At 39.2% G+C, this 23,575-nt stretch overlaps 1 long non-coding RNA gene across 1 annotated transcript in view; it reads left to right on the top strand.

Moving 5' to 3' along the window:
• Window positions 1-13,108: 13,108 nt before the first annotated feature.
• Window positions 13,109-23,575, top strand: part of LOC139745327 (uncharacterized) — a 105,692-nt gene continuing 95,225 nt past the window's right edge. The window contains exon 1 of the long non-coding RNA XR_011711883.1: window positions 13,109-13,157. This is a non-coding gene — a long non-coding RNA (uncharacterized lncRNA). The remainder of the gene's footprint in view (window positions 13,158-23,575) is intronic.

Raw genomic sequence — 23,575 nt, forward strand, 5'->3', positions numbered from 1 at the left:
TTAGGTCACAATGGGGGAATATTCATACCTATGAAGTCGATCATTTCATCCTACATAAACATTTTAAGTCATTTTGGAGTCAGTTATTTAGCAAGGATGTACATTTGTATCATGTTTATCAAAATATGTCCCCCCCAAAAAAAAAAAAAAATCATTGCAGACTCTTGACAACTTCAATTATTTGAATATTTGTATCATTTTTTATACTGTGGAATATTTAGTTCAAATTTTGTGAAAGGAAGTTTAGTTAAGATCTGAGAGAGAGAGAAAATAAAAGTTTAAAGAGAACATTCACAGTGAGACTATTATATCTGACTGTGTGGTAGTTATCACGGATTATCCTATTTTTGTATCATGTCTCCACCAATAGAGGGGGTAATTTCTATACTCAAGTTCAATGCCATTTGCAATGGTGACTGGGCAGAAGGAAGTAAGGGGGTGGGGAAGGGGAGGGGAATACTGTGCGAGAGTGAGAGCATGGGGGGGGGGGGGATATTAGTTACTGGCAAACCACCGAGGGAGACTGCGAATCGGAGTAGTTTCTGTCCTGAAATCAACTCATTCTCAACGTTGGCACATTTGGCGTATAACATGTATAGACTACTGTACATGCACTTAATTAATGCATTAGAATATGTATGTGTACATTGACAAGAAAGTATTGTTTGTGAGATGACTTAGATGAACTTGTGGTTTTTTTATGTCTTTTCTTTAACCTTCTAATTACAGTTGGCAAAATGTTTTGAATGCAATATCCATGACAGTTTGAGAGGATGCTAGTGAAGGGGTTAAAGAAGTTTTAAATTAATGTCTAAAGTGAGCAATTGATTGTTTTCTTCTTTTAGAGAAAGAGGTAGAAGACTGGTGATTCGTTTTCAAATTTTATTTTAAGTGGTGAGCTCTCACAGAGACAAATATTTATGAAGAATTTGAACTGAAAAACCCCCCAGATTTACTCCATTTTCAATTTTGTTAAAGTGAGGTCATCATCACATAGAGAAAAATAAGAGCTTTTCATTGATATTCTCCTTGTTACATAACAAGTGAAATTTCAAAGATATCAAAATCATCACATATGTTATAAATATTTTCTGTGTTTTCAGCAACTTTAATTGTAAATGACTAAAATAAATAGACATGAATATATGTTTTTGCATTTTAACTCTTCATGTATGCACACACATACAAAGTATTTGACCATTTATAAGAGTAATTGAAAGTCCCAGCATATTACATTATGTGTGTAGATTGTCTGCTTACTATACTTGAAATCAATCGCAGTATTGAGGAGCGATTTCAGGTAGATTCAGGGGACTGCCTGTAGTCCCAAGGAGGTACTAGGCAAAGAGCTTTGCCTAGTACCTCCTTGGTAGTCCTAAGCTTCAAGTATGTAGCTTGACAGGGTTGAAGGCCTCCCGAGGTTTACAATAATGGCAGAAAAAAGCAAGGGACATGAAAATAAAGTGATGTGCTATTTGCGTGAATAAAGAATATTACTTTACATTGTATTTACATCATACATAATGTATAATGAAAATTCAACAGAAATGTGTGAATATTTGGAGTGAAGTTAATTAACGTAAAACACATATGGGGATCTATTCAGAATTTAGCGTTCACATTTGGACATTGAACACAACAGAATATTAGAGACAGTGTTGTTTTATTTGTTTCTGTATTTATGAAGCATGTGAGGAATATGCCTTGAAGGAGATATAAACTTTGCTGTTTTCTGTTTGCATTCATGGCATATATATATATCTCATCGACCCCCCCCCCCCCCCCCCCCACACACACACACACACAAGACAAGATCATCCAAACTGGAATTAAAGGGACTGTACAGCACTGGTTGAGGTGAGGATTCAGGTTTTTAACATTCCTAAGTGAGATAATGAGAAAACCTCTTATGAAATATGAAAGAGCATGTAATTTTATAAGGAATTCAACGTTTATTTGAAAAAAATTGTTTTTGAAATAGCAGAGACATCAAAAAAAGAGCGATTCTAATAAAGTGTGGGTCCCATACTTTATTAGAATCGCTCTTTTTTGTTATGATTGCTTTGTTTTCCTTTGTTTTTGGATGTTTCAGTCATTCCAAGCCCGATCTTCATCAAATAAACTTTGAATTCCTCTTGAAATGGTATGCTCTGTACTATATCATAAGTGTTTTCTTGGTATCTTGCAAAAAGTTAAAAGCCCAATTCTCATCTCCACCAATACTGTATCATCCCTTTAACCAAAGCTGAGTGCTATTGAGAGAACAAATGTACTTCCTGCATCGTACTGCAATCATGGCTCTTGACACGCCTTGAATTTCATCATGGCCCCGTTATTCATCAATCACCCTCTAAAACCAAACCAAACCAAACCAAAACAAAACCAAATAGATAAAAAGATAAATTAAAGGAAATGAACTTTAAAAGGTCACATATGTCAGACAAAATGTATCGTGATCCTTGTTTTTGTGGCCAAATAACATCCAGCGACAATTTTATGAAGCTCGGAACGTGTAGTTTTGATTAGGCTAGAGGCCATATATTGCATTAAGAGAATTATCGCCTCTGAGGTTATGGGTAAACACTTTCAAATTGCTTAAATGTATCGGGGGGTGGGTGGGAAAAGAGGAAGAAACATTTTATGAATAAACATGAAACAAAATAAGGTTTGCTGGCTAGATTATATCTACTAAAGGATGAGATTCTGAGGTCATTGAATGAATGGGGGAAAAAAACAGATGGGAAGGAGGCTGAAAAAAAGAAAAAGTTATGCCCTTGATCATACCTGTGGGAGTGCTTACGAGTTTCTATTGGTGGCGTATTTAATGAGCGAAACGTGTGAATGAGCAAGATGAAAAAAAAAAAGAGTGATGGACTTCAAGGTAGATATGGTGCGCGAGACTCCCTGGGGCAAAACATTTCTCTGAAACGTCTGTTATTGTTGTCACTTGTGTTTATATCATCTTTGTGATTACGTGTTTGTTCCGAGCCACAGTTATGGGCGCATTTGGATGAAGCATCAACGGAGATATGTGTGACGTGAATAGCATCAAACATGATGAATTTGTATGAGGTTGAAGCAGAATCTGTCATTACAGTAATCGCTAATGGATAGACCACCAATTTATATTGATTTCCCAGTGTATGTAAGCGGTGAAACATAAATCATAGGATGATTAAATTGATGATAATTTCCGTAGCATTGGCAAAATGGCACAGGTGTTCCTTAGGGAAAGGCATATTTCAGGCATGCAGATGATGCGTGCGTATGGAAGTTGACTGGTGCCATTCACCTCCCTGTAGCCTCCCAAGTATAGTTTTTCAATTTGTGGACTTGACTGTGACAAACAGAAGCAAACGGAGTGCAAAGCAAGAAAGAAGTTATGAGAATGATGATTATAAAATGTTTATTAACAAGTGGAAAAAAAAAGCCCTCTTCTACCATAAATATTGGTTAAGTTTCCATTGGAAGAATGCATTTCTTTTTTTTTTCTATTCCAGCATTGGTGCCATGTGAATAATGACAAATCAGATCATTATTGTTATTATTGTTATAATTATTACTTTTTTTTTTGCATGGGAGGGTGGGAGCGGCTGTGTTAACTATACTGGCTGTATTTGAGTGATCTGTCATGTGAATATGTGGAATGAATGCAGCAAACAAAAACGAAATGGTTCTTCTCAGCAGATGTGAGGGTATTGATGTTTACTTGAAGATCTAAGTGATGCAAGAAATGTGACTTCTAAAATATGTACAAAGTATTGCTGGTGTATTGTACCTTGAAAAAGTTACGTCAGCATTTTATCACATTTGGTGAAGCCATCTTCCAACTTGTGTCCAAGTTCTTCTACACATGAAGATACTAAAACAAAAGAAAGATCATATCAAACCAAACTTGTGGTTATGTCTTCCATAACATTCTTTCTATTGTATCTTTACTAGGTCAGAGATGAAAACAAAACAAAGCAGAACAAAACAATAACAAAAACAAAAACAAAAAGACCCTGAGGAAAAATGGCTGTGACGTGCTTAGAGCCGCTCAGAACACAGTTTGGCCTATATTGTCTGGTCTCGTTGGCCGTGGACCGGTGCGCAGTCCTTGGCCCAAAATTACATTTTGTAGGTATATAGTTCAGCGATGAAATTGACATTCATTAGCCAAAATGGGAATGGCATTGCTGTGGTCCATATGTCGCATCGTTAATGGCGGCCACAGTTGGGCAGGGAGTGAGAGAAATAGATGGAGAGGGAAAGAAAGATATAGAGAGAGTATATGAGAGAGGAATAAAGTATAAGAGATGGAGAGAGAGAGATTGATTGATTTGAGATAGATATATATATATAGAGAGAGATAGATAGAGGGAGAGAGATAGATTGAGATATAGATAGATATATAGATACGAGAAATAGATAGGCGGACAGGTAGAGATAGAGGGAGAGATACATAGATTGAGAAAGATAAGATGGAGATAGAGGTAGATAGAGAGATTGATTTAAGATAGAGATATATGAGAGAGAGAGATAGATGGAGGGAAAAGATAGAGATAGATTAAGAAAGATAGAGAGATAGAGATAGATAGGGATAGATAGATTGAGAGATATATAGAGATATAGGTATATAGATAGAATGAGAGAGATGGATAGATAGAGAAGATAGATTGAGATAAAGATAGATTGAGAGAAATAGATAGACGGATATAGATAGAGAGATAGATAGATAGATAGAGAGGGCGAGAGAGAGAGAGAGAGAGAGAGAGAGAGAGAGAGAGAGAGAGAGAAGGGGGGGGGGAGATAGAGGGGAGAGAGGGTTAGAGGAAACTAACTTGTCAGAAATGGTTTGTTTCCAGAGAGGAAATGCTACAGGAGTTTGGCTGTGACACCCATGACCTCCATCAAGTTTGTCCATGGATAATTAGTCTCCTGGATTCTCATTAATACTTACACTGAATGTTTTTCCCCCTTTTTTTTTTGTTAGATTGCTGTTTCATTGTTGGGTCTTTTTTTTTTGTAACACAGGGATCGGGGTTAAGGAAAGCTATATTAATCAAAGTCCTCGCTAATCACAGGGACATCTGTATGAATCATGGTCCTACATCAATTTGGCGCTATGATTGCTCTTGCGCTGTAGCTTTCGTTCTGAATCGCTGATATTTAACAACAGTCAGTGGTGCTTTTAGAAAAATAACAGTAACAACAACGACAACAAACAACAACCCAGAAACAAACAATTCGATACGGGCCATGGCCAGGGACATTTTCATTTCATCGTGTGAATTTGGGGACGGAAATGAATCTTCTGATGGATTTGATAAAAACAGTGTGATTAGGGCTTGGAAGTCTCTTTGTCTCCATGTGTGGGTGCCCTTGTCTGCTTTTGCAATATTTGCAACCAACACTCAGTTTATGACACCTCCCGGTCCGCACACTCGTGCGCACCATCTCCGCCAAATTGGCGAGTTGGTGCCTGTGCCCTTGACGCTTCTACAGGAACTGTGGGAGTTAGAGATGGAATCTCAGATGCATGCATCTGAAACTTAGCGGGTGCTTTTCATCAGGATGGCTGGATAATCTGCGTAGTTTTATTTGCTTGTCTTTGAAAGCATGAACGATTTGTGCTTCACCCAAATGTTGATCTTATGACGCATGAAATGCTTTATACACCAAATAATTCGCAAGGTTTTTATTGTCACAAATTTCGCAAGTCCACTGTTGCGAATTCAACCACTCGCGAAATATTGTTGGGGTGTCCCGATTTGCGAAAAATCAGACTCGCTAAATATATGATGTGTGCGGTATTAATTCATTGTGCTTGTGCCTATGGCGCTATGGAGATTTCAGACTTACAACAAGAACTCACATCTGCAGTCACATTTTCTCAACGTTTTCTCAAATGCATATTTCTAAATGTATGTAGAGAAAGGGAGTGGTCAAACATTGTAATAAGTTTTCTCTCTGATTTGGTAAATGCGAAGGAAATTTCACATAACTGCTGTATCATGAGCTCCATATGGACTGTGGAATTAAACTGGTAGTACTTGTTTAATTTATTAACTCATCAGAGTATTCACATAGACATGGCATTGAGACAGAAGTGATAACAAGGTCAAATTGTGCTCCATCCCATCGATAGTGTTTTGAAGATCTAACCATGTACACAGCCAATACTGTATAAGCTGTTATTCGCGAGGGTTTAATTTTCGCGAGTTTCGCGAATCACAGTTGGATCGCGAATTAACAACCCGCGAAAATGCCTCCATGCGCTTTGTTGATAGCGCATTAACGTTAGCGTCGGCGTCAATTCGCGAAAACAACATCTCGCGGAAATGTCTGTTACCTCGTCATTCACGAAAATATCTGTACGCGAAAATAACAGCGTATACAGTAATCCCAAACCGTGATTGGCAAATCGTGATTCAACAAACATGTTTTGGAGAAGCACGTTTCAGGTGTGCTCTCCAACTTAAAAACAAGAACAAGAAAAGAAAAGAAAACACCAACAAAAAGAAAGAGAAAAAAACGAAACGAAACCAAACCACAGATTAACTTGATTAGCTTGAAGCATGTTTCGGACGTACGATTCTAACGTGAGATTTATTTATAAGTGCGAAACCCCTTATGGGGACTGTTTCGATGCCCCTCAATGCTCTATCACATGATCTGCATGATGATGTGTCCTGTCGTAGCTTCTTCTTCATTGCTCTATCTCACAGGGGATTGTTGAATCTCATTGCATTCTGTGTTAAAGTACACATTACCCTGATGCTTTACCAGTGTGGGAAAACCAAGTTGTAGGCTTTACTCGATACCCCCCCCCCCCCATTATATTTTCTGTTAAAGTTATCGTGTGTATACGTTGTTATAATGAGGTATAATAAAGCAGTGAAGATAAGTACATATTGGAGTTTGTGTGTTACAATTTATTTAATCATTTGGTTATAGAGCTGTTATTGTATGTTGATTATATGTATGACATTGTCATACCACCATAGAGAGAAATTAGCTGATTTATTTATTTATTTATTTATTTATTTGTTTGTTTATTTATTTATTGTGTTGTAAAGCTGTAGTTTTACTGAATATCAAATGCCACTGAAAATTCTACTTTGTGTACCACATGTTTTTAATACTTTTGACCAGTATTAAGTACATTCAGAGTTATTGCATTCATTGCAGAAGCAGTAGACAATGGCCATTCCACATTGCTGCTCTTTTTTTAATCTCACAGTCAAATATATTGGCATTTATTGAAGCACCAATCTCACGATGCTCCTCCAATTTAAAACTTGCAGCTCATCACTTTCTTCAAACCTATGCATCTTTGCTATTGTCATCGTCTGTACCAACTCGGAGACGAGTACGTGTTGTGGTACTGGGTATCATGAGTGCTTTTCTGTTGATTGTTCCTTGAAACCTAAGGTGTTATTTCAATAAATATTTGATTATCAAAAAGGCAATCAAAAAGTAAGCCTCCTGTGTAGATTTGATCCATGTTTTATCTTAGTTACCCAGCGTGTGGTGTCTCATATTAATGATTTTAAAAAACAGGGGGGGGGGGGGGGCAGCACTCAAGCTCCACCATTCTTTCTGTTGTTATTAGCCCTTACTGTGCCTGCGATATAAACCTGTATAACCGGTAGGCGGTATTGGTTTCATGTTGTCATTAAAAAGAGAAACCCCCGAGAACAAAACAGCAGTGACAAGTTTAACGGCACTGTTTAGGAAATGTCTGGGTTTGCTTTGTGTCCACAGTCCAATTGACAATTCACTTCCCCGGCACCTTGATCGCCTGCGATTGATAGTGGTCCTCGAATCGAAAGTAGCCTCGTAACCGCAATGCATCTGCCCGTTTCCTCCTCCACTATTGACACAGTCGCCCAGTTAAAGGATTAGACTCCTCTTCGTTCACAGAGAGCTGTGTCTTATCTCCAGCGGACCCCTTGCCGCATTTCTTTTTTTTTTCATTTTTTTTTTCCCTGTGGAACATTTTCTTGGCCAGAAGTAATGATGAGATTCATGTTGTGGTTTGTGGTAGGCAGGGCAAGGTAGTCTTTTGTAGATTTTCCTCCCCTCTACCCCCCACCCCTCCACCCCCATTTTGGTTTGGAGAAGTGTAGAATGTACTGGCATACGTTAATGAAAACCTGGAGAGTACTGTAAACGGCGAATGTCGGCTATACGATGATTCTTCATACGTTGTTTCTTTATTGATTTTTGGTATAAACTGGCTTTTGTCTGAACAGGGGGGTTTCAATGTTAAAGTTCATATTGATGGCAAGAATGCATAGATGTGAGGGGCGTAGTCCAAGGAAAGTCATGGGAGTATAGATGTCTGATTCTCGTTCAACAACTAGATTTTTTGAGTTGTCAAAATTAATGCAAATTATATCTTTCAGTAGAAAGCTATGATCCTGCACTTTGATCAGAAGTACAACAGAGCAGGGTTCAGAGACATGTAGGATTGGTTCAAGCCATTAAAGGGACATTATCATTGGGAGACGATGTACTGTAAAAGCAGTAATGTTCGCATGTATGAAATGTTCGCAAATTTCACGAGGTGCCAAAATTCGGAAAGTAAAATGCATGCAATTTTTTTTCCTACACAATGCTCTGAATGCCAATGCCAATTCCCCAAAGTTTCATGTTGCAAAAGAGGTTGTTGGCTATAGTTTGTGAAAGTTTCATGCCGCGAATGTTTCTGGTTTTACAGTAATATGAAGGTTAGCCCAACTCAGAATAGATTCAGGAATCCTTGTAACACTTTTGAAAACACTCACACAACATACTCTTGCAAGCGGTCCAAATTCGGAGATGACTGTTTAGCAGTTGCAGACTTCTTTCAGCCAACCGAAGTCGTAAGTGTAGGATACGAACTCTCATGATACGCTTCGGTGCACATATTCGCAGATGAGCAATTCCGTTCTGGCAGGCCTGTGCTAGTCTGCTAGTCATGGTGTTCGAATGTACGATGGTGGGCAGTAAATGAACATCAATTAAGTCAAAGATCCGTGATATCTTTCGATCTTTTCCCTAAAAGAAGAGTGGAATAGGATATTTTTTCCCCATGAACCTAAAAGGGTGCCAAATCTTTCCCATGGTTTTAGAGTTCACACTGTTCCACTCTTCTTCCATTGACACAGGAGTAATTGCATCAGGAGAGCTAATGAACATTGGCTCATGTGATGTGGAGCTTGTTGGAGCAAACATTATCATATTCCTTTCCTGGATCAATGTCATTTTCATTTTTTTCACTATTTTTCCTTTTTTTATAAAAAAGAAAGGGGGATGGGGATAACTTAACATGAGTGATGATGGGAAGATTTGATGATGATAAGTGCTTACAAAAAAACAACAACCCTAAAACAGGTTGGACATCCCATGCAAAAGAAGAGGGGTGGGGGATGTGAGAGAAATCGTCATTCAAGTTTGTGTGCCTTGTTGATACTCTTGTGCTCCTTGACTCAAAGATCAAGCTGAGATCCCGTAGAAAGAGTCAAGAATTAAGGTGCTGGGCAATGTTTGGCCGTAATGATGATAATGATAATAATGATAATGATAATAATTGTAAATTTGTATTGTGCAGTTTCTACACGAATGCTCAACTGTGCATAACAGTTTTATTGAAATAAAAAAAAAAGACATGCAGGTAGTAATACAGTAAATCAAATCTCATCTGAAAATCTTACAGTACAACAATGATACAGAATTAAAAGGGGACTGATAATAACATAAATCATAACAAATAAATGGTAAAATAAAATAAAAGGTTCCTGGGACAGCCTACAGAAATAAACAAACATGGCTATGGAAACTTTTCCCCGGAAGAAGTCAGATTTCAGAAGATTTTTGAGGGATGTTAATTGATGATGCCTGCCTGATTGAGAGAGGGAGATTATTCCAGAGTTTTGGTACAGCACTATACCAAAAGCACAGTCTTCTTAAGTTATTTTTGTCTTACTTCATGGATGGCTGTGGAGCATTGTGATGTGGTAGCTACAAAGCCTGTACGACTGGGTTGTTGATTTCAATGTAAGGAGTTCACCGAGATAATTGAGGGCCAAGCCTTGAATAACTTTATACATAATGAGAAGAAAGTAAGATGAAGGAGAATTATATGAAGAAAATAAGGGGTAAGGAAAGTAGGAGGATAGGATTATGACTCATATTTTTGTCGGACTCTGTGTCGCATTGCACACTATGCCCACCTGAGCCGTGCCCATGTTTACACACACCTACGGGAGCCTTGAGCGGAGGCTAAACCCAGCGAGCCATGCTCCCTACATTAAAAGTTCATGTTGGGTCAATGGCCTCGCTAATGACTGCACTGCTATTCATTAGTTCCACTCCCTGACCGTGGCGCAGTAACACAGGCGCACGGGGCTGTGACCGTACATGCTGTGTACATTCACACCGACACACTCACACACAGGCACAGACCAGACACATGTATACATGGCAACAAATTGTGCGACACAACACATGCGCGGCACACACTAGAAAGAGAGAGAGAGGACACACACACATGCATGCGGCCCCACCCCGCCCGCGCCCGCTCCGCAGTGAGACATGAGTATATGAAAATGCATTGTGACTGGAAAACACATACGTGGGGACAATGGACAGAGTTTTAGAAGGCATTAATGACAGCGGAGTGAGAGGAGAATGCCCCTGGGTTTACAGTCACCACCTCTTAAGGCAGAATCCACCTTTACCAGCCATGTAAAGGTAGAATCTCCCATTATGATTAGGAAAAAAAAAAAAAAATCACTGTGTAATTACTCTACACAGGAGCGCCGGGTTCTTTTTCACCAAACATGACCAGTCAAATGAGAAACGATCAAGACATATAGAATGCTGTAAAAGTGGAAATCTTTGCACACCAAATTTTTCATGCTCCATCAGGAAAAATGAATTTTACGTGTCTTTAAATTCTGCAGAACAATATATTAAAGTAGTAGATATACAAGAAGCAAAAGTTGTGCATGCTTTTATTTTTCACTCTAGTTGTTGTCGCAGGAAATGCATGAAAATGTCTACTTTTATAGCAACATTTCCTCTTGTGATGAGACACCTAAGGGCTTTTTACATTTGTAAATTTTTGCTTAGTCCCGTACCAACGGTGGGGGGGGGGGGGGGGGGGGGGGAGGGCCTTAGCCCCACCGTTGGTACGGGACTATCCTTAACCCACTTTCTGTTTACACTCGTTTTTGCCAAAGTGGGCTAGCCCCACCGATAGTCCGGTGACTATCTGGCCCTGCAAAATAGCAGGGTTAGCACCGCAATTGCGGGGTGCCAAGCAAGTGAGTGTAAACAGAACGAAAAAATAATCCTGGGCTAAGCAACGGAGACGAAATCCGACCCTCACTGACCAATCAGAAACGAGGTAATCAAGTGCTGCCGTGTGTGCGTGCGTGTACGTGTACAGTACACAGCGTAATCATGAATGATTCATGTGGTTTGGAAAGTCCGGGGGCTAAGAAAATACGAGTGTAAAAAGGTCAGTTTTCTCCTTAGCCCCGGACAAGAGATAGTACGGGGACTAATTGGCCAGTGTAAAAAGCTGGAAAAATTGGTACGGGACTAACGATAGTCCTGGGTCAGAGAAAGTCCGCGGTTAAGAAACGCGCAAGTGTAAAAAGGGCTCTAGAGGGTGGTCTGAAAAATGTGGATGGCATGCACAGTAAGAGACAGTTTATGGGTATACTCTGACATTTTATTTCATAAACCAATGTGTTGTTTGTTTGTTTGTTTGTTTGATCATTTCACATCTGTGAAGATGGCTGGATATCCCATATTCACCTACACTAAGCTGGTCTTCCATGGGGTCCAGTTGGATGTGAGGCGGGACCACTTCACCGGGTTAAACACCCTGCTCCTTGCGATGAATGAATGAAGCGGGATCTTTTACGTGCATGAGTTGTGACTCTCTCATACACAGGACCTCCATTTTATGTCCTATCCGAGGGACATGTATCACAGAGATACCAGTTTCTACAAACGAATGAAGAATTTTGACCCAGGCAGTAAAATTTTTGTCTGTCTGTCTGTCTGTCTGTCTCTTTTTTTTTTCAGCATTCATAATGGCCAGCTGAAGATTTGTCATTTTTGTTGCTTTGAATATGTACTTGTTTGAGGCATAATTACAAAAAAATGTAGCATGTGATTTGATTCTTGGATATGGAGAGAGAGAAAGAGCTTTCCTGCAAATTGTTCAGTATTTGTTTTATCACAATGAATCAATAGCAAGGTAATACAGAAGTAAATCACAGGCAGATATAGTATTTTTTTTTTGTCCACACTCGTGGAAACTTGCTTTATTCCAGCCTAATTTGTATTTCACCTTTTAATTTTGTATCATTTCAGATTTTATTATTATTATTTTTTAATGAGAGTACAATGGTCCTTTTTTTTTGTTATTTGCAAAGTGGATTGGGATGTTTTTGTGAAGTATTTATTTCCAGTCTCTAAAATTTAATAGGGCCCAGTGGGATGCCACACCTATTTTCCATCATTTTAGGGGTTTCAGAAAGACACATGCTACTTCCTGTTTTGTTCAATGATTTTCCAAACAGTATTTTTATTTATGTCACAATTACTCATATCAATTTTGCATATTCAGTTTGGTTTCTTTTATTGCGTGAAGCTCTCTGTTATGACACCAACCTAGTTTTCTTTCTCATGCACAAAAACTTGTAAATGCATATATGTCCAACAGACAATTCTGTGGAAAGACTTTCTGGTCAGCATTGATTTTGAACATGTCACATATGCAGTTTCTTTCGTAAGATTGGTGATACTGTTGTCCCGGGGGTCAAAGAATTGTTTAATAAATTTGTTCTGAACGACTGTGATATACTTCCTATTGGAACATATAGCATGATAACTTGAATTACATATTACAGACAAAAAAATTACTTGGTCAGTTCAGGAGTCATTTTTGCAAATTAAGCATATTTTCCTATCTTTTTCGGAATCATGTAACTGTCAACATAACCTTGTTTGCAGCTGGATGACTTTTCTTCTTTTCTTTTTCAGACATAAAGCGTCAACCTGTGGCCTGATTGTGCGATTTTGTTGACGTAAGTGTCACGCCATAAGTGGTTTGCTGTACCTCTACCTCCCAGTGGCTTGGTACCACCTATCACCCACGGCCACACAAGGTAAGAAGCTCGCTCAAAGCTTCATATCTTCAAACTAACAGAATAGGATAACTGATAAGACCGTGACCTCAGTCCAACACCCTGCCCATAATCTCTGGCAGAAATATCTGGACACAGTCACCAGACTCAACTTGTCTTGGGTAGAATGAGATAGAGAATTATCTTTGCAAGTGGAGTGCACTTTGGAATCTATCAGATGTAGGTTTGTGTGATACACTTTCTGCAGTGATGTAGTCCCATTGATATGATTTAGTGTTGTGTTTACGAAGGAGTGCGTTGTGATAGAGAGAGATGTATAAAAGAGGAATGAAGTGTGAGACTGAAAGAATTTGGTATAGCAAAACCCTCAGCTTTTTTTTTTAACATTATAATCATTATTCATTTTTATTGGAACCTTCTCCTGCTTGTGCCATAACCATCATGTTTATTCATTGCAAATCTTTCTTGAATGATTGAATCCTGACATCTATCTAGCATGGTATTTCCATGACATTTTTGTGCCAAACCAGAGACAAACCACTGTAAAAGTGGATTTTTTTGCGCGACTGATTTTTCGTGCTTGGCCGGGTGAGAAGAGTTCTGCTTGTTTTTCATTCTGCGGAATGAAGACACCAAGTACAGGAACATATGACAAGCAAAAGTATTTGCATGCTTTTATTTTCGCTCTAGTTTCTAGTTGCGCGAAATGCGCGAAAATTTCAACACTATGAAAATTTCTACTTTTACAGTAAATGATATAACTTTCTCCACACTTTCTCTCACATGCTTATTTTTGTTTTCTTTAAGTTTAATCAAGCATGATTCAATTCAGTTCAGTTCAGTTCATTTCATTTCAATTCAATTCAGTTCCATTCAATTCAGTTCATTTCAATTCATTTCATTTCAATTCAATTCAATTCAATTCAATTCAATTCAATTTGATAATTCCGTTTAATCTAATTTAATTTAATTCAATTCGATTCATTTCAATTCAGTTCAATTCAATTCAGTTCTATCTTCCACTCATTGGATAAAACACCATACAGTTGTAAGTCAAAGACTGGTTTTCAAAGGGGTTCTCATGATCTCATGCTCTAATTCTATGACTGTCCCAAGTTTTTCAACACATGAGATAAATCCATGTCTTTTAAATCTCACTATGCCAGTTGGATAGGATGAGCGAGGCATCTCAAAACATCAGATAAATCCATGTCTTTTACATCTCACTGTGAGTGTTGTAGGCCTATACTAAGAGCAGGGCATCTTCCACTTTCATTATTGAGAAGTGATGTATAAGATGTGTTATTGAGTCATTCTGTCTTTCCAGTTGTGTATTTTCATGTATACGCAGCCCCGGACTTAATTGAAGTGGGGGTGGGGGTGGGGGTGGGGTGGGGGGGGGGTGGTTGGGCATTTCTGAAATTTTTGTTAAGGTGAAATACATGTTGTGCCAAGGGATCAAATGAAAATATAAGGTGATGTTTCCCACAAGTTCTTGATATGTGATCAGGATATTTGTGTTGATAAGATACATGGGGTGCAGGCAGTTCATACTTCAGTAGATGCCCCCCTCCCCCCTCCCCCACACACAAAAGGTACTGTAGTACTGTATGACCTCTGATGTGTTGTGGTTTGCTCACAACCATATGAACACAGATGCATTTTTAAAAGAATTCTTTCAAACTTCTGCATGTAATGAGACTTGACTGTTTCATAAAGTTATTGAAGGTACATTGACCTTGTCAGAGCCACGTTATCTAAATTGAAAATGAATAATGCTATTGCTGGTAAGCTGCTAGTCTCGTTCACAGGCAACCCCATTTAACATTTCATGAGAAGGTTTAGTAGAAGAGTAGGCCTAGTTAATTGCCAGTTTCCATGCTTTCAAAATGAATGCATCTCTTTTTGATAAAGCCCTGATTTTCATATTCAAATATTTCAGAATCGTGCATACCATTGTAATCAAGGTTGTTCATTATTTTGAAACAACCAGTAAGCTCGCCTGGCCCAAGCTTGCCTGACGTAGCTACAACTATTGAAGGCAACGTAGACTCCATGAATTGAAAAGAAAATGACAGGTACAATTAAAGGGCTCTGAATAGTGTAGTTTATCTTGAGGAACAAGCAATCCACCTATCAAAACATTTCTGTGAGTAACCAGCTAATGGTGCCTGATGCTGTGTTGCTAGAAAACTTTGCCACCAGACTTCTCCTACAGTTGACTGGCGAGGGGGTGCCCAATGACCCCCATTTTCCCTCCTACCCAGACGAATGTGGGTATTGGCGGGCAGCCAGAAAATGCGCAAGTATTCAATCAAATTGTCCCCCCATATTGTCAGATTAGTGTGCGTGAAAGTATTCTCCTTGTCGTGTCTTTGTGTCTTTTCGTTTTATTTCAAGGACTACAACCCCAGGTGCTGCAAAATGTCTTGCCGGAGTAAAAAACGAAACTCAAAAGAATCGTGTCTCCTCCGATAGAAAGATTTTGCAACATCTGTCGTGCGGTTACATGACTTGTGTGAAGGGCGGATAGAATAACTGAATGGGGGAATGAAGAAGAAAAACTTTTTAAACTTTGTATAAAGTGCTAACACCACTCTGTAACAGAAAAAAAAAATAGAGAGGCATAGTACATGGCTTTATGGTACTCCATTCTGTTGTCAAACTTGTTCTTTGAAGTATAGATCAAATACATCTATCTATTGTTGCATCCTTTTTTGTGCAAGCCCCTTGCTGCAGTATCATAAAGAACTCTGTTTGATCTGTTCATGGTTCTCAATATTTTCAGCTTGCGAGTCAGCTTTCTCCCTCTCCTGATATTATTTTTTTGGTAAATTATTGATTTATCACTACCAGTATTTTTTACAATACAGAATTCTACGAATATTTGCGTGAGCATGGTAATATATTCTCTTATGTACATACGAGTGTAATATTTCCGCCAGTGATGTATGATATTCTTGCGACTAAAATTGCTGCATTGTAGCTTGTCATGGAGACTGTGAAGATAACTTTTAAAACTCAAGTGGTCATATCATGCTGTGCCATTTGGTGGATTTCAGGATGACTTTGAAAGGCATGGGTAATATTTCAAACAAACATAAATAAACCTTTAAATAAAAGATGAAAAATGGCTGTGTGCTTGGAAAAATCTCAGATCACATCATTTTAGTCCTTCTATATTTCCTTTTTTTTTGGGGGGGGGGAGCTGGGGGAGGTTAGTGGTTTCAATTCTTTCACTGATATTTGTTTTTATATAACTAAATCATATCTACCCCAGTAATACGTGAAAAAAGTGCTTTTACTGAAAATTTTTATATATTCTCGCATCTAAATTTCCATCTGAAATATGTGTGTGATAGGAAATACAATTGTTTGTTTTTGTACTTTTTGGTGGTGGGATTATTGATATGGCATTGTATGTGTTCTATGGGTCTTTTATCAACAGCTTGTATGCCATAAATGGCAACATGGTTATTAATAATGTGATGCATGGAGTGAAAAACAAAAGCAAAAAAAGAAAAGAAAAAAGAGAACTTTCTTTGGTCGTGTGTATTTCCAGCTTTGACACAAAGAAAATTGATTATGTCACAGAACAAAGACTTCTGCTGATGTATTGCCACAGTCTCCTATCTAGTCACATCACATCATGTCGCTTCGTAAAGTGACAAAGGTTTGACTTGCCATGCCACGGCAGTCATTATTCTACAAAAGTGAAAGCTTGAATACTTGTATTCAGATATATATGCAAAAAGCCTCCCCCTCCCCCCCTCCCCTCTCCCATTGCCAGTTCACCTAATAAGGAGCTGAGAATGTTGCGGCATAGGAAACCAAACATAGCCGCCTGCCACGCATTAATGATTAAGCAATCAACACAAACCTCACTTCAAATGTAGGGCCTCTGTCTGACTTTTCTGCTTTGTGTAATCTGGCGCCAGATTTGGCTCTCCTTCTCCCCAGCCCCCCCCCCCCCCACCACCTCTCTACTTCTTCTGTTACCTCTTCTTGTATGCATTTTGCTTTCCTTTTCGTTTCCCAATCACACTCACTCATTTGTCCGTGCCAGGCCTTTGTTCGGGGTGGCTGTAAGTGTGCGTGTGTTTGTGTGAGTGTGTGTGTGAGCGTGCGCCACTGAGCAAGAGGCCAATGACCCATGCGACTGTGGAGTGGGGGTGGGGGATGGTACAGAGGGCGTGAGGTATAACAGCATTGTTCACACAAAGCATGGGTTTATGTTCATGCTGGTGTCCGTGCAGCGTAGCGGGATTAGCCCCATCTCGCAATCGGCTCACTCTGGCTGAGTTGATGGAGCATCGACAGGGGATTGTTGAGCCCCTGAAAGTCTTCTCTTCTCCCTCCCCCCACCCCCCTTCCCCAGGAACTAAAGGTACTGCAAAGAATGCTGACAGTATATATCCCCCCCCCCCCCCCCCCCCCCCCCGGAAAAAAAAAATGTTTCTGTTTGAAGTGATTAATATTGCAGCTTGCTCTTTCTTCGGGAAATTTCCGTATTGTTGGTGTTAATGTTGGGATTCCAATCCTTTAACAACAGCAGCTGTTATGCCGTGCATGAATGAAACATAGCCTGCTGGGGCAGACTTGTTTGAAATGAAAGACTGCATACAATTAATAGCCGTTGTAATTGTGGCTGAATTCACTTCTTCAGCAGGTTAAAATAATTGTACTTTTCTGAAAAAAAAAAAAACCCAAACAAACCACAAACCAACCAACCAAACAAAGGTAAACACACACATATACAGAAAGGTTGTTATATACACAGGTCATTAGAGTTCCTGATGATGGTGTAAAGTACTAACTTATTGTTTTGGTGGCCCAACAATGAAATTTGGTGGCCCAATCGGGCCTCCGACACATCTTTCCTCCAGAAGTGGTGGTGCGGCATCTGTTTCTGGTAGACCCAGGCCACTTGGCCACCGCTAATGTTCAGCCCTATTAACTTGTTGAGGACGATTTGATTTTGCTACAACACGCATTTCCCATAGACAACCTGCCCGAGTATACTCTGGACTCATCCTCAATGGGTTAAGGTTGCATCATAGGATACTATCCCATAGATTCCATGGAACATTTGATATCATGTTTCTCTAATGATGTGAGGGACTTGTGAAACTTTCTTCCTCCTGAATGAAGTTTGTCTGTTTGTGAATATTCTGTGTTATGAGCAGACTCAATTATTTTCTTCCTTTAACCCGTTGAGGACGGACTGATTTTGCTACAACACATATTTCCCATAGACACTTGCCCGAGTATAGTCGGGACTCGTCCTCAACGGGTTAAGACAAAGTACTCCTCTGTAGTTATTAGGATTATAAAAGTTTATTATAAATCTTCTCAACAATACCAAACCAATGTTAATTTCCTTCTTGTAATTTTGAACTTGAATACTGAGAATCTTGATTAATCTAGAGATGGATTAATGCAGGAAATGTTTATCAAATATTGCGGTCAAACTATTGATTTCACAGTGTTTTAAGTATCAGACATTTGTGGCAATTTGCTTGCAATCAATCCGTAATTTCAACCCAGAATTTCTGAATTAGAAAGTCTTCTAAAAGTGACATTTTCCTTTCAAATTAGGAGAATTTTGAGATGAATTTCAGGAGGATTTAGGAAGCAGTTTATGCATAAAGGGACTAACAGATAGATTTAGACCTTAAATTTTGGAAAAAAAAAGCTGTGTCGTTTGATATTAGTGATATGAATGCACCATGATCATACGTTGAATGTGGTCACGTGCAATCATATTTGCATTGAAGTCGCAACATAGTTTATGACTGATATCACCAGTGTTAGAAACGATGAGGAGTGACGTATGCAGGACGTGTCAACGACTATCGAACAAAAATCATAGAAAGAGGGGAAACGCGGTAATAGAAGCAGTCATAATCGCAGGTTTCAGATGGTTCTGTGAGTAGAGCCGGTGGGCCATTTAAGCTGTGTGTTATTTTGTAGAATTTATAAAACAGAGACAACTTCCTGTTAGAGAGTTTTCCAAAAATTTGAGGAAATCGTCTCCCGCTCGCGACCATCATGGAAGGGCGGTGTGATATTTCGCACCATGCCTCCTCGTGTGAACAAGTCGCTCACTTGATGAGTACGCCACACTCCATAACTCTCCGCTCTCGTCTCCTTTCTCAATGGCGGCGCGAAGGAAAAAAAAAAAAAGGAGAGGAAAAGAGTTGCCTGTGATATGAATTATAAATGCGGCATACAAGAAGTAGATGGGATTATTAGCACTCGGGGGCCGATATCCCCGGCCAAACTGGCTTGTCAGATCCGTAGGAAAACTGATCAATCGATGATGGATGGGGACTGTGAAGAAAGGAAATTGACGGGTAGATTTTATTTACTGATTTCATACTTTCCTCCCCCCCCCCCCCATGTACATACACAAACACAGACACTTTTCCCCAGTGACAGACCAGAGCTGCTATTATACATACACATCAGTGGTGTACCCAGGGGGGGAGGGGGGGGGGAGAATAGTATGCACATGAATGTATATATTTTTATTTGAGGAGGAGGAAGGGGAGGTGGGGGGGGGGAATTGAGAATGTTTTATTAAACTTTAATTAATCATGGACTATTAGTGACAAGTTTCACGCCTAAGAAGTAATAGGCGATGGCGATCTACGCAGTGCACACTAAAAATGTACCTCCAGTATCAACCTAGGAAGGATGCAAATTCGACGCCCAGCCATTTTTCAAGTATCCATTCTCTCTCGTGTGATCCTTCCTTTTCTTCACGTCCCGTGAGACCGATGATGTTTTCGTTTCACATTCTAAATTCAAAATTTGAGAAATGGCAAGTTCTACTCATTGTCTCAAGTGAGGTATTTCCTAAGAGGTGTATTTATACTGGAATTGAATACCTGCAGCCCCATGCAAGTCACTTTTTGGTTATATGTTTTGGCTTCAGACATGTAACAAAAAGGATAGTTTTCATGTTTGTGTGTGTGTGTCTGTGTGTATGTGTGTGTGTGTGTGTGCATACATGTGTGTGTGTATGAATGATTGATTACTTAATGGTATATTAATGACAAAGTGATCTTTGCTGTATTGGATGAGACGTACAACTTAAGAAAGACTTCAAAAGTACACTTGACACTGAGTAATTGGAGAATATATCAAGATGGCCATTGATGCATGGCACTTGTTTTGTGAGTGAAATTTAATTTTTTATTTTGTCGGCTAGAAATAATTTATGTTCGTCATGTGGTTCCTAACATTGAAATAAAGGAAAAAATACAACAGTTGGTATCAAATTAGCCTCAGTGTAGCCCTGATAAACTTCTCTGAAATCATGGTCAAAGTTCCTTTGTATATTACCACGGTATCAGAGAAAACACCAAACTGCAAAATGTATATATGACAGTAAGGTGTGAGCAACAATTGCTTCAAGACCAATTATGTAAGTACAGAAGTAATTTTTCCCCTTTTTCTAATTACACACGAATGCCGTTGAGCATTCTTTAGCTATCAAGATTAAAAGTCTGTCGAAAAGCAGTATCCATCCCATGCACCAGTGACTAGCACTGCAGACATTTACCCTATGAATGTGAGCTGATTTTACCATAACACGCATTTCCTGTAGACACCTGCCCAAGTATACTTGGTACCAGTCTTCGATGGGTTATGATATAGACAGTAGATAAGAATTCAAATGATTCAGAGAGTTTGTGGTCTGTCCATGCATTCATCTCCATCTTTGGGAAGAGAAATAAAACCCATACAGCGGACAAACGCTATGAAGACCAAATCAAACCTGCAAATAAATGCTCTTGAATTCACCACGGGGCTACCCCTTCTATGCCTGTCTGGTTGAGTGTCGAAAGGATAATGCACATAATATGGACATTCAAACATGGATACATTTTTTTTTTCCAGAGATATCCACTTCAAAAAAATGTGAGCCTCTGTTGGAAAATGGTAGAGGGGCCAAGTTTTGGTTTTACTTCCAACAACTCTCTAGCGGAATGCAGGGGTCACCTATGCCAAAAACAATGTGTTTACATCCTTGTAATTCTGGATTCTGATCAACACCACGTTGTTCCTTTCACTGCAAGGGAAATATCCTGAAATTTATCAAAATCTGATTTTAACTTTTCTAGTCATATTGCAAACAGACAAACAAACAAACAAACAAACAAGCAAATTCTGACTAAAGCATATCCTCCTTTGCTGGGGTAATTACATGGCTGAAGATATGTTAGAATGTGGCAGATGAGGTAACTAAAGATTAAAAAAACAAACAAACACCCCGATACTTTCCTTTACAAACAAATTTGGACTATCATTTATTGGCATGGATGGAGATTTCTTAAGTTCTTCTGGAAAAACAGAAAGCAAGTGCTCCTAAAATGTATCCTCCCGCAAGGCTACACACATATCTTATTGGATAGTAGATATTTGTGTACGTTGTTGTTGGCTGGGTTTTAAACTTGGTGTTGCAGCTTTTGCCAGTCCACATCATTAGGAATGTGTACTGAGCGTGCTATCAGCCGCTTTGATTGGTCATATATTTTCCCTCTTTTTGCCGAGATACTTCATTATTTTCAGGCATCAATGGTCTAAAGGGGGGATTTCGGAGTAGCAGATGCATTCGAAGAGAAATGTGTAAATGCCGAGATAGTAAAAGAAACCAAGCAGAAGGGGTGGTGGGAAAGACGAAGAGAGAGATTCTTATTTCATGTACTCATCTAGGAGTTATTGACCTCCCCTGCCATGCTTTTCCTTTGAATGGGAAATTTTTTTTACCCCCTCCCTCCGGAGGTACGTGCCCGCAATGAATTATGGAACGTATGGTGAATCACAAACCTCCAAGACGGGGAGAGCGAAGCATCTATTATTGTTGTTGGGGTGTAATTGTTAACTGCTTGCTACAGAGATAGCCTTCGTTCAAGTCACATGTATGCGATCGCTGATATATTATCAACATAACTTTTATACGTTTTTAGCATGAATGTGGCACCTGTTTTGTCATGACATATAAAAGAATGATTTTGTGTTTGCATGAATCAAATGGATGCTATTATGACTTTTTCCACTATTTTACTAGTTCCTGGCCACCTTTGCTCAACCTGTCAGGTATATGATGTCAGACCTGATGGTAATGCTGTAACTTCCCAAATGAGGTTCTTAACCCACCCAAATGGAAATATGTGGGACTAGGGCTTTTCTTCTCTCTTGGCACCTACAGCCAGTGCTTGGCAAGTTGACTGTCACCCATTTTAATCTTGAGAAAAAAAAAGAGAGAGTTGTCAGAATGCAATAGTTACTTTAACCCAATGAGGACGGTTTGATTTTGCTACAACACGCATTTCCCGTAGACACCTGCCCGAGTATGATACTCGGGACTCATCCTCAACGGGTTAATGAAAGAAAGTGCAGCATGAGGGAGAAATCGAAACTGCCTGCAGCAGTCATAGGATTTTTACCTCCAGTGAAGTTGTGAGAAACTCTCAAAGAGGAAAGCTGTCCGAAAATGTATAAATTGAGGGAGACAACTTATATCTTTTGTAAATCCAGGGATTCTATACTCTAAAGGGTGATAGACCTTATTTCTTTTCTCTCTTCATCTCTATCCGTATATATCAGTAGAAGTAAGTCTCATCGTACCCCTGCTGTCACTTCAGAGTTGTGTCTACCGGTAGTCAGCCCCTCGGAACTTTTCAGAAAACAAGAAAGGACAGTGGCATTATCAGAGAAAGATGTGATTTGTCACTTCTACTGCCTGTGAAAGCCCCCAATGCCGGTTCAACCAACTTTGCAATCCTGCCCATATTTATTGACCGGTGGCTTGCTCAGTATCGGCTGCGATGATGCCACCGGATGTAGTGTCCCAGAACATAGAGGCACCCCATCCCCCCCCCCCCCCCCCCAGAATGTTTAGGCATCCCAGGCAGACGCGGCCAACACTGCCAAACATTCCATTCCGGTATTTTCCAAGTCAGTCTTGTTCTGCAGCCAGCATCCGTCTGGCAGATTTAGCGCGTTGTAAATGCCTATTGCTATGATGTGTGTTGAAGATATTGTTGTTATTGTATTGTTGCTACTACTGTTTGTTATGGTAATGATTGTAATAAAGATAATAATGATAAAGGCTGATAGTGATTTTCATTATAGAATTATCATTTTCATCATTATCAGTATTATTGTCATTGATGTTATTATCATTATCATCATCATCATCATCATTATTATTATTATTATCATCATCATTATCATCATCATCATTATTATTATTATTATCATCATCATTATCAATATCATCATCACTACCATCATTATTGTCATATTAGTATTATTGTTACTGCCTTTATCACAATTACTGCTACTACTACTAATATTATAATTTGATGAGGAGGATAATAATGCACACATACTCAGTAGTTGAGCAACATTTTTGTGTCTCACCG

Source organism: Diadema antillarum, unplaced genomic scaffold, assembly GCF_040938485.1.
Source record: "Diadema antillarum isolate AM-2024a unplaced genomic scaffold, OU_Dant_1.0 seq00001253_RagTag, whole genome shotgun sequence".
NCBI classification, from domain to species: Eukaryota; Metazoa; Echinodermata; class Echinoidea; order Diadematoida; family Diadematidae; genus Diadema; species Diadema antillarum.